Genomic DNA, 13,932 nt, shown 5'->3' with positions numbered 1-13,932 from the left:
GTTGTTTATTGCGGCTGAATACAATGCAGAAGCAAGTACGAAAAAATTTAGAGGAGTCGAGAAAGAACTGAAAAGAGATACAAAGCATAAAACTGATTTATTTTGCCTTTTAGTTCATAATAACTTTTTACTGCCTGTACACAAAATCTTGGATGGCCCCTTTTCTTCCTGATTTCTCCAATATGCCTTCAAAACCATTGCAATATGATACTTATAAATTGGTCAGTGATGTGTAGTCACAAAAATACAATACTGCATGATCTGTGCTTTTAAAATGAACACTACTGGTTCTCTTTAGTTTTACATTTATTATTTTCCTCTTCTTTATTTGTACATTGGTTGCAACTTCAGGCTTGTTGTGCAATGTTCCAGTTGATTGAATAGGCAGACACTCTCTTCCTAGAACTCTGCCAACATTACTGTTCCCAGATGTGCCAGAGCAGCCTGGCAAGGTTTGCATTGTCCTAGTGGGAGGATGCCTTAGTTGGGTTGCATGTGATTTTGCTGAGTTGTGGAGCACAAATGCATTGTGCTGTCAAGCTGCCCAAAAAGAACATTTCTCTCACATCAAACGCTGTTCAGTCTTCTCAAGTTAAAAACAATCTTCAGAGAATTACACGTTGATTGAAAGTTCTCTTTGTATGGACCCCCAAAACAGCTTGCAAATATCCGTCAACTCCTGTCTGCAGTCTGCTTCAATCGAAATTAAAATCTTATGCAAAACCTTGAATCCAGGTTGGAATAGAGTAAGATAAACCATTGTAGTGCACATCCAATGATGTTGGAATATAACATTAAAGTGCCGGCGCAATAACCCCTGTAGTGCACTTCTGATGAGGCAGGAAACCCCTATAGTGCGTTACCAATGAGACTGGTATAGAAAGGTAACTGCAGTCAAAAAATAACCCCTGTAGTGTACTTCCAATGAGGTTTAAATACAGAGGTAGTTGTGTGGACAGGATTGCTCCCCCGCACTCCTCCCCCCCCCCCCATGGTTTACATTCAACGAGACAAGACCTTCCCCCTATAGTCTACCTATAATGCAGTCTGAAGTTTTGCTAATCTGTTTTTGGGTTTGTTTCCTACAAGGAAGCGTATGACACCCCACCATTCCTTGTTCTGACTTCAAGGACTAAGCTTTTATAAAGCAGCCTTTAGACTGAGCAAACCTTCACTTTGGACCTTACTTAAAGACCAATTCTTGCTGTCCTCTTTCTATCCCATATAACTAGATACATCTACAGGAAACGGCAACAGTGCTCATCAATTTGAGTAGCAATAGTATAATAATGATAAGAATTACATTTGATATAACGCTTTTCACATCTTCTAGACGTCTCAAAGCACTTAATACTAAACACACTGGTAAATAAATCTACTGTATTCGGTTATCAACAACAACAACAACAACAAGATTCCATTTATAGAGCGCCTTTCACGTCAGGAGGACGTCCCAAGGCGCTGCAAGGCGTCCCAAGGCGTCCCAAGGCGTTATGTTTTTGAGTCGTCTTTTGCTCTGTTGGTGTATGGTAACCCTCTAGCTAGCACCCTGTCTGAGATCACCTAACTCAACAACAACCAAGATTTGAACCTGTGATCTTTCGGTCTGCATAGCCTTGTGCTGTACTAGGCAATGCCTTTATCCACTGAGCTATTAGAGGTGCCTTAAATTTATTTCTAATATGAAATGCCATTACATTTGTTTATTGTTTTGCACAAAATATCCAGTCACTTCACTTTTCAGTATATTCTGTGAAACGCTTTGAGATGTCTCGAAGATGTGATAAGGTGCTATATCAAATGCAAGGATTATTATTATTATTTATAGTGTTGCAATGTATTGGATGGAGTGGAAGAGGCTTCAGATACAAATTCACAATTAGTGAACCCTTTCATCTCTTAAACAAAGCACTATATTATCCAGCCACTACGTTTGACCCATGTTAAAGTATAGCCTGAAGATACCTGATACATCCTCAAAATATGCTGAGTGTACTTTCCTATTCCATTTATAAAGATCCATTGTACATCAATGTTTAAAATTGACTGAATTAGAATAACACAAACATCAATTGACTATACATACTCCAATAGGCTTGAGAATAAAAACTTTTTTGAATTCTAATCATTTGAAACTGAAAAGAGATTTATATCTCCTTCCTGGATATGCAGTTTCAGTAGATTAAACATTGGCTGTGCTACAGCAAAAATATTTTGTCCAGGAGAATGCAAATTGGCCATAGTTGTAACATCAGCAGTGTTCAATTATTTGGTTTTGTTGAGTGTATTTAGAAGCTGACTTGTCAAAGTAATTAACATCGAATCTCTTTCATGTGGTAGGTCAGGTACCAGCTCAGGTTTCTCAACTTCCAAATGGGGAAGAGGACAGACCTTTTTATCCCCTCTGTTTCAGTTTCATCCTGTTCCGTTCCTTCACAGGGTTCCTTGTATGCTCTCAACAGCAAAGCAAAACCTTAATCCAAACAGAGTGTGTTTAAGCAGAAGGGATTCAACAATTTGTATTGAGGATTCACTTGCAAGGCACAGTCACTACACTTTCCAGTAAATCCTGTGAAGTGCCTTAAGAAATCTCGATAAGTTGGTATGGTGCTGTATCAAATATTATTGTTGGACTTAAACATTTAGAAGATCGTGCCCAGTGTTAATGTTTATGATTAATTAAAATAAGCCTTAAAATGATGATGCTGCAAAAGTCAGTTTTTATCTCCTTCAAACTTTCTTTGCAGCATTCAGACAGTGTGAAACACAGATTCCCCCTCCACCGCTGGGAAAAAATGAACTATTTAAAATTGATACACTGAGCAAATATAATAATAATAATAATAATAATAATCCTTGCATTTGATATAGGGCTTTTCACATCTTCTAGACGTCTCAAAGCGCTTCACAGAATATACTGTAAAGTGAACTGACTGTATATTTGTGAGCGAAATGCAGCCGCCAATTGCGCATGGCAAGTCCCCTCAAACAATCGTGGATTGAAATTACCAATTTATTATTGTTTTTTTTTCTTGAGGGATTATTATCAGGCATCTGGAGTAAGGAAACTTGCCCAAGGTTTCACCCTGCTGGGAATCAAACCCAGGTCTCTCACTTGCAAAGCAAGTCCTCTAACCACTGAGCTACAGAACTCCACACACACAGTTCCCCCAGTCTTGTGAACATGCCAGCCAGTTCCGTGTTACTGAAGTATCTTGACTGAAGTTAATAAACAATGTCTACCACACTCCCAGGTCAGTGACAGTACTGGGTAGACAGAGTAAAGCTCCCTCTACAATATCCATCCACACTTCCACGTTAGTGACAGATGGGTTAGAGACAAGGTGAAGCTCTATCTACACTGTCCCATCAATAGAATTATCCACAGTTGTAGAAACATTGGTGCATCATTCCCACATAATTGGAGCAGTGAAGCCAGCTGCAAAGCTTTTTTTGAGAGACGAGACTTTCAGCAATAAGCTGGCATCTCAGCTGTCAGCATTCCTATCATCTTGAAAGATTGATTCTTTCTCACAACCACATGGAGAGTTCTAACCCGAACAGCGGCTAGTAGCGAGGGAAACACACACAAAGGGGCCTGCATATATAAATATAAAATATAGGGAGTACTTTGCGCTATTTCTTAATCGAACTCGATTTCTTAGTAAAGAATCTGAGTGTCACAAAAGGGGTCAGAAATATGTAACTCATGCCACCCAAACATAACACTGTTGGCTGATGGGAATTCAAAGAGTATTTTCTTGGTTAAGAAACCTTGTAAACTAAACGCCACTTATTCTCATATTCCTGACTTGTAGTTCAGGTTGGCGAATGAAGACTCGACCTGTGCTTGATGGAAATAATTCATATATTTGTGGGATAGTTCTCCTCTAGCCATAGATATTCTTGCCAATGTTCCAATGCTTGAAGGTAAATGAATCCTGGAATGGACATCTGTTTTTCAACTATTGTTGTTCTTTTACTTGAGCAGTTATGCGTTCATAGCTCTGGTTGTTGTAGTTTGGGAGTTGCTCAGTTGTTTACTATATAATTATCTGCATCACAGGAGAAATTTACAAGCCTGGTGATTTCAGGTGCTGTCTATGTTCCTATAAACAGATAATTGAACAGTGGAGATATTAAGGAGAAATGAAAGAGCAGGGCAAAGGGGTTAGAAGATCTGCCCAAATCTAATAAACTGGTGGAACAGCCTGAATGGATTCCTCTGTTTTCCTATGCTCCTACAGCAATGAATGCGGGTCAGTATTCAGTCTGCTGGTAGACTAATGCTGTGAAGTATCCAGTAGCAGTGATGTGATCACATCATATAAACCAAAACAAAAATGTACAAACGCTAATGCCCGGCTATAGGCTGCAGATGGAAACAATTCATACATTTGTGGGATAGTTCTCTGCTAGTCATAGATATTCCTGCCAATGTTTCAATCGGAAAGTGCTGGTGGTCTCGGCTTCTGAGTTAGGTTCACTGAGAAATTGTTGAGGGAGGTGAGAGGGGACAGTTGTACTTTAGACAAGTGTAGTGTTGCTCTTGCAGGAATTGTTTTTACTTACTGTGCCATAGGTTTATAATTTAAAGCTCTATTGGGTAAAGTCTGGCTGCAACAGTGGCCCATCAGCACCATTGGATCTCATACTTCTATGTTTACATTTGCACTGTTGGCACCAATTACACATCCTAGAGATTGTTGAGAAACTAGCGGAAGGGTTGGAATACCATGGGGACTGCAGTAAAACATTGAAGGGTTGGCAGATTGCAAGTGAAGTCCTAATCCTGAGAGAACTGGTCAGCCTAAAACATGGTAAGGGCCCCCATGGGATCATTATCTAGCTTCAAAACATTGTTTGATGTCTAGCAAGTGAAAATAATATGTTTTTATGTGTCTTATGGGAATCAATGCTTCATTCTCACACAGACATTTAGCCCATGTTGCTTTGTGTTTGAAATGTTTTTGAGATATGTTTTCACGTGTCCACAGTGATCCACTGTGCACTTGGTCACAAGTTCTCAGTGTTAATTCAGAGGTGGAACAATCTCCTTTGGAATAACAAGCCTTTGGGTTTCCATCACTGCTTTCTCTTGATACCCTCTGGTGAATCCTCCTCTATTTTGCCGTTTCTCTACCTTTTTTGTGCGTTTCTAAGGTGATATTGAGAATGTCTGAGGATATAATGTCTGAGACTTATATTCTGTGAAGCTCTTTGAGATGTCTCAAAGACATGATAAGGTGCTATACCAAATAATAATAATAATCCTTCCAAAGAGCTTCACAGAATATACCGTAAAGTGAATTGACTGTATATTTTGTGGGCAAAAATCAAGGATTATTATAATTATAAAGGTAGTGCATTAGAGGTGAAATATTGCTGTAAAGAATGGAATAGAAAAGAACAAATTAGCTTATCAAGTCCACTGTCCACCGAAAATATCCCCAATCATCTTTCCTCCTCACTCTATATCCTATAAATCTCGGTAATGTGTTTCCGCCTGTGTCATGGCTGACATGTATGGATACACGATCGAAGTTTCCATTGGATTCTAGCTATTGTGTTATTGTTTCAAATTTTAAGAATCTGGACCTTATCTCTTTGTTTCTGGTATGGTAGGTGTATTGAGACAGTTGGCTTAGCATTGACGTAAATCTTCAGTAATTGATCAATTCCCAAATCCTTTTCCTCGCCACTTCTACTAATGGACACCCTTACACTATGCCTGCATCTTTAATGTCTCTTGCTCCAGTGTTTATTTCCATGTGGTTTATCTGCATTAAAAAAACCTGTTTAATATGCATGCTGGATATTTTGGGGTAAGGAACATTTGCTTTCTCAAAGAGGCCATGAAGTGTGATAAAAGGCTGCACTTTGGTGACTTTTAGAAATGACACTCAAGACCCCAGTGGCAGCATGGATAGCCAGCTCAAGCTTTAGTGGAGGGATTGAGACAACAACCTTCTTACCCAGAGGCAAAAGTACTATTGTATTAAATGAACCAGTCTTGGCCCTTCGTCTTAGCTTCCCAGTTAACAAAAATTACTGTCAGTTTCTGTTCCGCGGATAATTTGTTTGCCTAGTCATTTCCTTGGTTCACAAACTACATTCATTGGCACAAAACACAATGAATTTATAATTATATACTTTTGGTCCACAATTTCTTGTGTACTTTGAACTGTTGGAATATTTTCTGCTATGTCATGTGTTGTTATTGCTGTAATAACTGACGATGTATTGTCATATTTGACAAGTTTACAAGGTAAACGTGTAATGCAGCCAAAAAGAGTATTTAAATACCAAGAATTTAAAGCTAAAATAGTTTACCTTTCTGGAAGCAATATATAAGAGGGATGCTTGGATCAGCAATTTCTATTTCAAGCATTTTTCTTGAAATAAAGCTAGCTTCTCCACCTCTTTAATCATATGGGGGAAAGCTGCAGGCTGAGATTGTTTTTAAAGAGACATTGTCACAGTTTTGTGATTCTTCAGGCAACTTAGTTCAAGGAACAAATGCTCTGACAGTGCTATTATTCACTTTGCCATCTGGAAGAGTTATGATGGTTTTGTTTGCCGACCCAGGACATTTTTCCTAGAATTGTCATTTTTCACTTGTGCGATTTTTCTGGTGAATTTCATGACAAAGGACAATAACTTCTTAACCTGCTGTTACTCTCAGCATTCATTTTACCTGTATCCATTTGGTGCTAAACAAATGTGACATCATTATGCAGCCAGTCATGCCAATGCAGACATCTTGCACAGACCTGAAAAAATAATGTCCATGTCACTTTACTGAGATAAGAATACCCTTTTCACATACAGAGGGCAAAATCACCCTCGGCATCCATTGTAGAAAGGATAGCAGAACCATGGGAAGGATATGGAATAGGTTCACATGGTTGGCACCAAGTTATAGTCAGAAAATAGAGTAAAAAATATCAGGCTGTTTTCACTGGTGCACAGAAAATTAAAAAGAAGATCCAATAGATAATCTTCAAAATTCTGAAAGGTTTGAGAGGATAAATACTGAAGTTTATTGACACCAGTTGGTTAATGGAGATATTTTCAAGATTGCCAATGGAGGAGTTAATGACGCAAGTTAAAAAAAACTTTTTTGTAAGGAGGGTTGTTCAAACATTAAATGCTGTATGAAATTAATAACCCTTACATTTGGTATAGCACCAGTCATATCGGGAGGACCTCTCAAAGCTCTTCACAGGATATACTGTAAAGTGTAGTGACTAGTGTTTTGTGGTTGAACACAGCAGTCAATTACGCACAGCCGTGTCCTGCAAACAGCCATACAGTAAATGATCAATTTTATTTAGGAGATTGTTGGCCAGGACACTGGGAGATACTCCCTTCTTGTTTCAAATAATGACATGGGGTCTTTAAGGTGCACCTAAACAGTTAGACAGAACCACGGTTTAACATCTCATCTGAGGGATGGCACCTCAGAAAAAGCAGCACATTCGCAGCATTGCATTGGAGTGTCAGCTTAGACTATGTGAGTTCAAGTCCCAATGTGGGGCTTGAACCCACAACCTTCTGACTCAGAAATGAGAATGCTGCTAACTGAGCCAAGCTGACCCAAGTAGTAATTCAGGCTGAAACCTCGATGTGTAAAAGAGAATTGGATAAATATTTCAAGAGGGGCAATTTAAAAAGGAACAGGGACTTGGGATTAGAGTAGGTAGCTCCAGTCGATGACTTTGTACCAGTTTCAGCTTGATGTGACGAATGGCCTCCTTACATGCTATGATTTCTTAGACACTCTCCAGTAACAACTTGCTTATTTCTCCTGTGCATTATTGCCATGGTGACAGACGTCATGTAGTTGATTTGCCCAGGTGTTCCTGTGAAAATACAGATGTTTGCCACAGATTGATCTTTCGCTATAAATCACCACTTACCATTTCCTGAGTTGTCATTGATTTCCTTCCTTCCCACAGTTTGTGGATCAGCAGGGTATGATTCTATTAAAACTTTGGCCCTGTTTTTATTGGAAGTAGAATAATCTTGCAAGTTTTAATCGAAAATAGCAGCATTTATTTCAGAGTAAAATCTCCTAATTGCCAACAGATTTAATCCATTACTAACAATTATGCTACATTTCAGCCTTCAGATACACAGTCTGAAATACTTGAGTATAAGGACCGTTAGAACCATAGACACACAATGTCTCTGCTCCCCATGCACTGGCAAAGATAGTTAAATGCCATAGCCAATTATCTTACCAAGTTTAGACAGCGAAACCGAATGTGCAGTAGCTTGGTTCAATTCAAATTCAACACCGGGAGTCATTCTCAAGCTGTACACTTTTCTGGTCAGGTCGCACCTCAAGTACTGTGTTCTATTCTGGGCGCTGTGACATAAGGAGACAGCCCAATCCCAAGAGGCAATGCACAGAAGAAAAATGAGTGTTCCCCAGGAATGAGCTATTAATAAACTAGTTATGATAGGGCTATTTAATGTTTATTTTTACACCTCTATTTTGTGTTTCAGGGAGGAAATAGTATATCAAAGATAGATGCTTGAAGGGATATGGAGATAGGGCAGCCAGTGGGATTAAACTCTCATCTTACTTGATGGACTGAATTGCCTCCTTCTGCACTGTAAATTCCTAGGATTTGTGAAACCCTAGAGTGATCTGTGAGATTGCTCAATTGGTAAACTGAAAATTAGATTAGTGCACACACTCCTTCATCCTACAATACAAAATCTCACAATCGTATATCATACAATTCTTACACAGTGAAAATTCCACTATATTCTATGTGTGACTGTTATTTTATACTAGAACTTTGATGGTCAATGCAGAAATCTATGCAATCAGACACCATGAGTTAGGATTTTAAGAGCATCATTTAGTATAGAACAGATTCAAGGTTGTACTCCTCTAATGCCTTAGCAAAGATATTCAGTGAGTAACCAGACAACACCAGGAAAGTGTCAGATTTAATTCCTGATCTGTGCTGAGTGTGTTGGTCGTAGCTGAGATGATGATTGAGTGGCATCAATTTTGGTCAGGGACCCCAGGATTGTGGAGAGCAACAATTCCATTACCAAAACCTATCCAGTGATGACTGCTGGAGATGCCCATGTTCGACCGTACTTGAGTTTTAAGATTAGAATTTGATTGGGATGATTCTTTGCTGAATAGTCTGCTGCCTCTTACAGTCTATGCTTACACATGAATAATGACCACTTGGGTACTGTATTCCTGAAAGAAGTTGAAGCCTTCAGGAAAGGTGAGGGCAGAAAAGAAGTTAATGAAAGGTCATTGGAGTAAAATTTGCAGTGTTCATAACCTATTTGAGCAATAATAGCAGGTGATGCCTCTTTGGGGAAAAACGGCTCGTTTCTCTCAAGGTCTTACTTCTGACAATTTTTCAGAGCCTTGAGGCGAATTTCTATTTTTAAATATTAGATTGTGCCGCCAATGCTGTTACTGTCCATTGTCTCTGCAGATTAGTGCAAATCCAAACCAGGTAACATTCTGTTCCAGTCCTGAAATTTCATTTGTCTTCACTAACCGTGTAGAGCCAGATCCAAACATTACACTTCAATCGCAGCTCCTGATGGAAGCATAAAATGCTCCCAGTTATCTTGTTTTCAATGCTTCATGCAGTTAATATGTTGATAATTTTGAGTGACACAAGCACATTGGAGCGATTAAGTCACTCCGGGGAAATATATGCTCTTATTAAGTGCTAACTTAATATTAGCTGATGGGTTTTCACATTTTTGTAAATGGTGCGAGTAATGAAACTAAAACCACTATGTTAATGGGGGTCAGAGGCATTCGAGCAGCTATATTATTTCTATAATTGCAAGCCAGAAAACACTAAGAAGCTTTGGACATGTTGCTGGGACAGCTAGGTACATGGTATTGTTTAGTATTCTGTGCAGGTCAGAGATGGGAAACTGAGTCTAATGATATTTGTAGCTCACAATGCAATAATTCATCAAATAGTTGTACAGTACAGCTGTTTTAGAGCCTCTTTTACCCCAGATCACTCAGCAATTCAAATATCTCAGAAAATAGTGTTGAAGCTCTTTTGTATCTGTGAAGAGTTGGAGCATTATCTCTGCTAATTACTCATGTATATAGTTTAGTTAAATAGTAAGTGCATGATGACCTGATTTATGAAGTTGAAGAATGTTTACTCTAGAATCCTTGAGAAGTTGACAATGTTTCAACAAATTCATTACAGAATGAAACCACAGAAAATGGGTAAGAATGTAGACTTAGGAACAAAGACTATCTGGGTCACAAGTATTTTGAGATGCTACTCTGTGTGAGTGGCGTTATATAAATTCAAGTTGTTGTTGTCACCAGGTTGGTTAGGTCCATGTATGTAAGCCATTTTTACCTCTTTCATCCCCCTCCTTTGTGACCAGTCCATGTGGACTCCTTCGTCCATATGGAGGTCTATTCACTCCTGAAATATTTTGTTTTGACAGTTTGAGACAAATTTAGAACAATTTATTTCTGTTTTTGAAAACTTCACTAATATGACAATTTAATTGTATTTTTTTAAAAAACAATTAGATTTATTTACACAATCCTACAACATTAGAGCTAAGAAATGAATGAAACCCAAAATAATATAGGGATAAGGCAATAGGTTGACATGAGGATTGGCAACACATTGATATGGGGATGCATTGATAGAGGAATGCAGAAATATGTGGATATGAGATACATATAGATTAGAATTCCCACATTGTTTACTGCCTTTTAATCCAATGTTTTACAATCACATTAAAGATAACCTGTGTATAGTTCAAATTAAATCAGAGACACTGTCATGAACTTAATTAGAATTGATATTGGATTTCAGCCTTTCAACTTTAAAGTGATTTAGCAAAGGATCCAGCAAGCTAATAATATCTGATATAATTTAATAGAAAATCCACTCATTAAATAAGTGAGAGTATGAGTCAAGGTTACTGGAGCAAGAAGTCAAATTCAAAAAGGGAAATGCTGAAAACACAGTATGTTGTCCAGCATTTGAAAGGGAAGGACAGGGTAACTTTTTGGCTGTGACTCATCATACGAACCTTGGTAATCTCAGTTTTCTATTTTATCTCCTGATAAAGGTGTCAGCCTGCCTCTGTTGATAGGGCTCTTGCCTCTGATTCAGAAGGTTGTGGGTACAACCCTTTGTCAGGAATTTGAGCTCATAATCTAGGTTGACTCTCCAGTGCACCACTGAGGGAGTACTATATTGTTGGAGGTGCCCTCTGGATGAGATGTTAAACCGAGGTTGTGTCTGCCTGTTCAGGTGGATGTTAAAGATCCTGTTCACTATTCGAAAAGAGAAGGGTGTCCTGATATCCTGGCCAAAATCCTCCGGATAAAAATGTGATTATTCGTTTCATGGCTCTTTGTGGGACATTGTTATGTACAAATTGGCTGCTGCATTTGCTTCCAAATAACCAATCATTACACTACATAGTAAATCTGGTAAAACTCTTTGAGATGTTCTGTTGACATAAGATACTATATCAAATGCAATCATTATTATAAAACTGCACAAAAGAGCAACATCACCCCAGCCCACTCATAAAATCCGGGTATGTGCATTCAAATGTTATTCATGTGAGCAGCAAAATCTTTTAAAACATCTATTTCATTCACAGTGCCAAAACTAACAAAAAAGGTTTCCTTTAGTACATTCAGAGGTGAAAATACTTAACTTTCAGGTTGAATGTGTTTTTCATTCCTCATTACAGGCACACCCTATTTCTGAAGGGCACTAGATAACCTATGGTTAAAAGGAAACCTATCAATGTGAGAGTGCTGTGGGCTGGGAGGGGGCTCGCATTTCAAAGCAGCTTTGTTTGATGAAGGGCCAGCGGTGCCCTTTATAGTGTTTCCTCCATTCTGTGTTTCTGGAAGATTTTGGTTTATTCATTAGTGTGTTCCCAGGAGTTGGGCAAGTTGATGTCAGCCACGCCAATTCAACATTAAAATCCAGAAAGCCCGAAATTAGAAAGAGCACCAGGAACGCAACCCCTAATCACTCGCTGCACTGCTTTATCTTCTTGGGAGCTTCGCTTGTGGTTAACCACCTTCTGAAGAGATAGCTGCTGTCCAATAGTGCAAACTATAAATTCCTGGGGAAGGAAAATGTTTTGTAAATCCAAAGGGCTTCACTCATTCATATAATGTGGCTTCATTGTAACACGCTTCTTTACATTTCCAGTTTTCTATTTTATCTCTTGATAAAGGTGTAACACGCCTATATCACATTGTAACACACTTAGTTGTTAGTGAATTTAGTTGTAACACAGTTGCACTGTGGAACCCATTCACTGTGCACACCGGCAACCTAGCCCACTTTTGCACTAAAATGACCGAATTACGCGTCGTAATGAGATGACACTGTATTTCATTCTATTCTTATCCACTGAACTTGTGTCCAGAATGGTTGTAGAGCAGGTCTGTTTCATAATACAATACAAATTTACATTTCTATAGGGCCTTTCATGTCAGGAGGACGGCCCAAGGTGCTTTTGCACAATTGCACTCCATAGCCTCATGTTCAGCAGCCTCCAGAGTACTGTAGTAACATTGGAATAGGAGGAGGCCATTCAGCCCATTGAGCATGTTCTGCCAGTTTATTAGTTTATGACAGAAATTTTCATCCCATATCACCCATCTATTTTTTGTACCACTGATATGCTCACATCCCAAGTATCTGTATCACTTAGTTGTAATCGTCCCAATCGGAATATGTTAGTTGTACTGTGAAGTGGAGCATGACAGATGAGCCCACTGCGGCCAGAGGTAGTTTCTGTACTGCCAATAAACACAGATGCACTGTTCACTTGTAATCACTCCTCAAGTTTATTTTACAGGAAACTCAAGTACAGTGAAATGAGTTCTATAAACTTAAAGGAAATCTCAAGCATTTCCTGGCAGTGATTTATTGGAGCTGAACTGACACATATTTCTGCAGCTGAGAATTTCACTCTTCTTTTGAGGCTGATGTGAGGCACTGTCGAAATCATACCCCAATTTCCATTGGTAATTGTTCTTTTCGATACACAGTGAATCTTAATCATAATAATAATCCTTGCACTTGATATACCGCCTTACCATGTTTTTGAGACGTCTCAAGGCATCTCGAAGACGTGATAAGATGCTATATCAAATGTTTTCTTTTGCTTTGTTTTCTTCTAAAAAGGTTATAATAACAATTTTTTGCAACAGATTGTATCAGCAGATTTGTTAATCTGATGGCTAGTCTTTTGAGTTCAGACTTGAGCAGCATTGCCTAGTGTGAAAGAAACAACTTGCATGGAGGTAGTCTGTGTGGGGACATCAGAACATAGGAAGGTATGAAACTAGAAAAGACCATTGCTGTTCTTATGGCCATCTATTGCTATCTCAATCAATTTCTTTGCCAAATAGCTGTCTAATTCCCACTTGAATTTGCTGATACAATCTGCTTCCACAGACTCCCTTGGTAGTCTATTTAACATCATCATCACTGACTGTGTAAAGTAGTGAAATCTGAACTGTCTGGTTACCTTCCATTCGTTACTGGGTGGGAGGGAGAGTGTGAGAGGCAGGAACATGAATTATGAAACTATTAAAGATAAAATAATCTGTGTTCCGTGCTCCCGGTTTCTGCCTTCTTTGCTGAGAGCTTGAAAAGACTAGTTCTTCAGATCTTCGTTCTGCTTTGTTGGATCCAAAATAATACTATATGTGATAACAACAACAACAACACATTGCATTTATACAGTGCCTTTCACATCAGGATGATGTTTCAAAGCACTTTGCAGGATTTACTATAAATTGTAGTGACTGTATATTTTGTAGGTGATCAAGCATAAGAGTGGCAATTTATAGTGCTGTTTGAACCCCCCACACACACACCGATTTTAGCCCAGCAATTGGGCCCA

At 38.7% G+C, this 13,932-nt stretch overlaps 1 protein-coding gene across 1 annotated transcript in view; it reads left to right on the top strand.

Annotated features, from left to right (window-relative positions):
• The window catches only part of itga9 (integrin, alpha 9), a 204,051-nt gene that overhangs the window by 105,752 nt on the left and 84,367 nt on the right, over positions 1 to 13,932 (top strand). The window lies entirely within an intron of this gene.

Source organism: Callorhinchus milii, unplaced genomic scaffold, assembly GCF_018977255.1.
Source record: "Callorhinchus milii isolate IMCB2004 unplaced genomic scaffold, IMCB_Cmil_1.0 Scaffold2, whole genome shotgun sequence".
NCBI classification, from domain to species: domain Eukaryota; kingdom Metazoa; phylum Chordata; class Chondrichthyes; order Chimaeriformes; family Callorhinchidae; genus Callorhinchus; species Callorhinchus milii.
The sequence above is the reverse complement of the archived record's forward strand: the minus strand, read 5'-3'. Positions and strand labels throughout refer to the sequence as shown.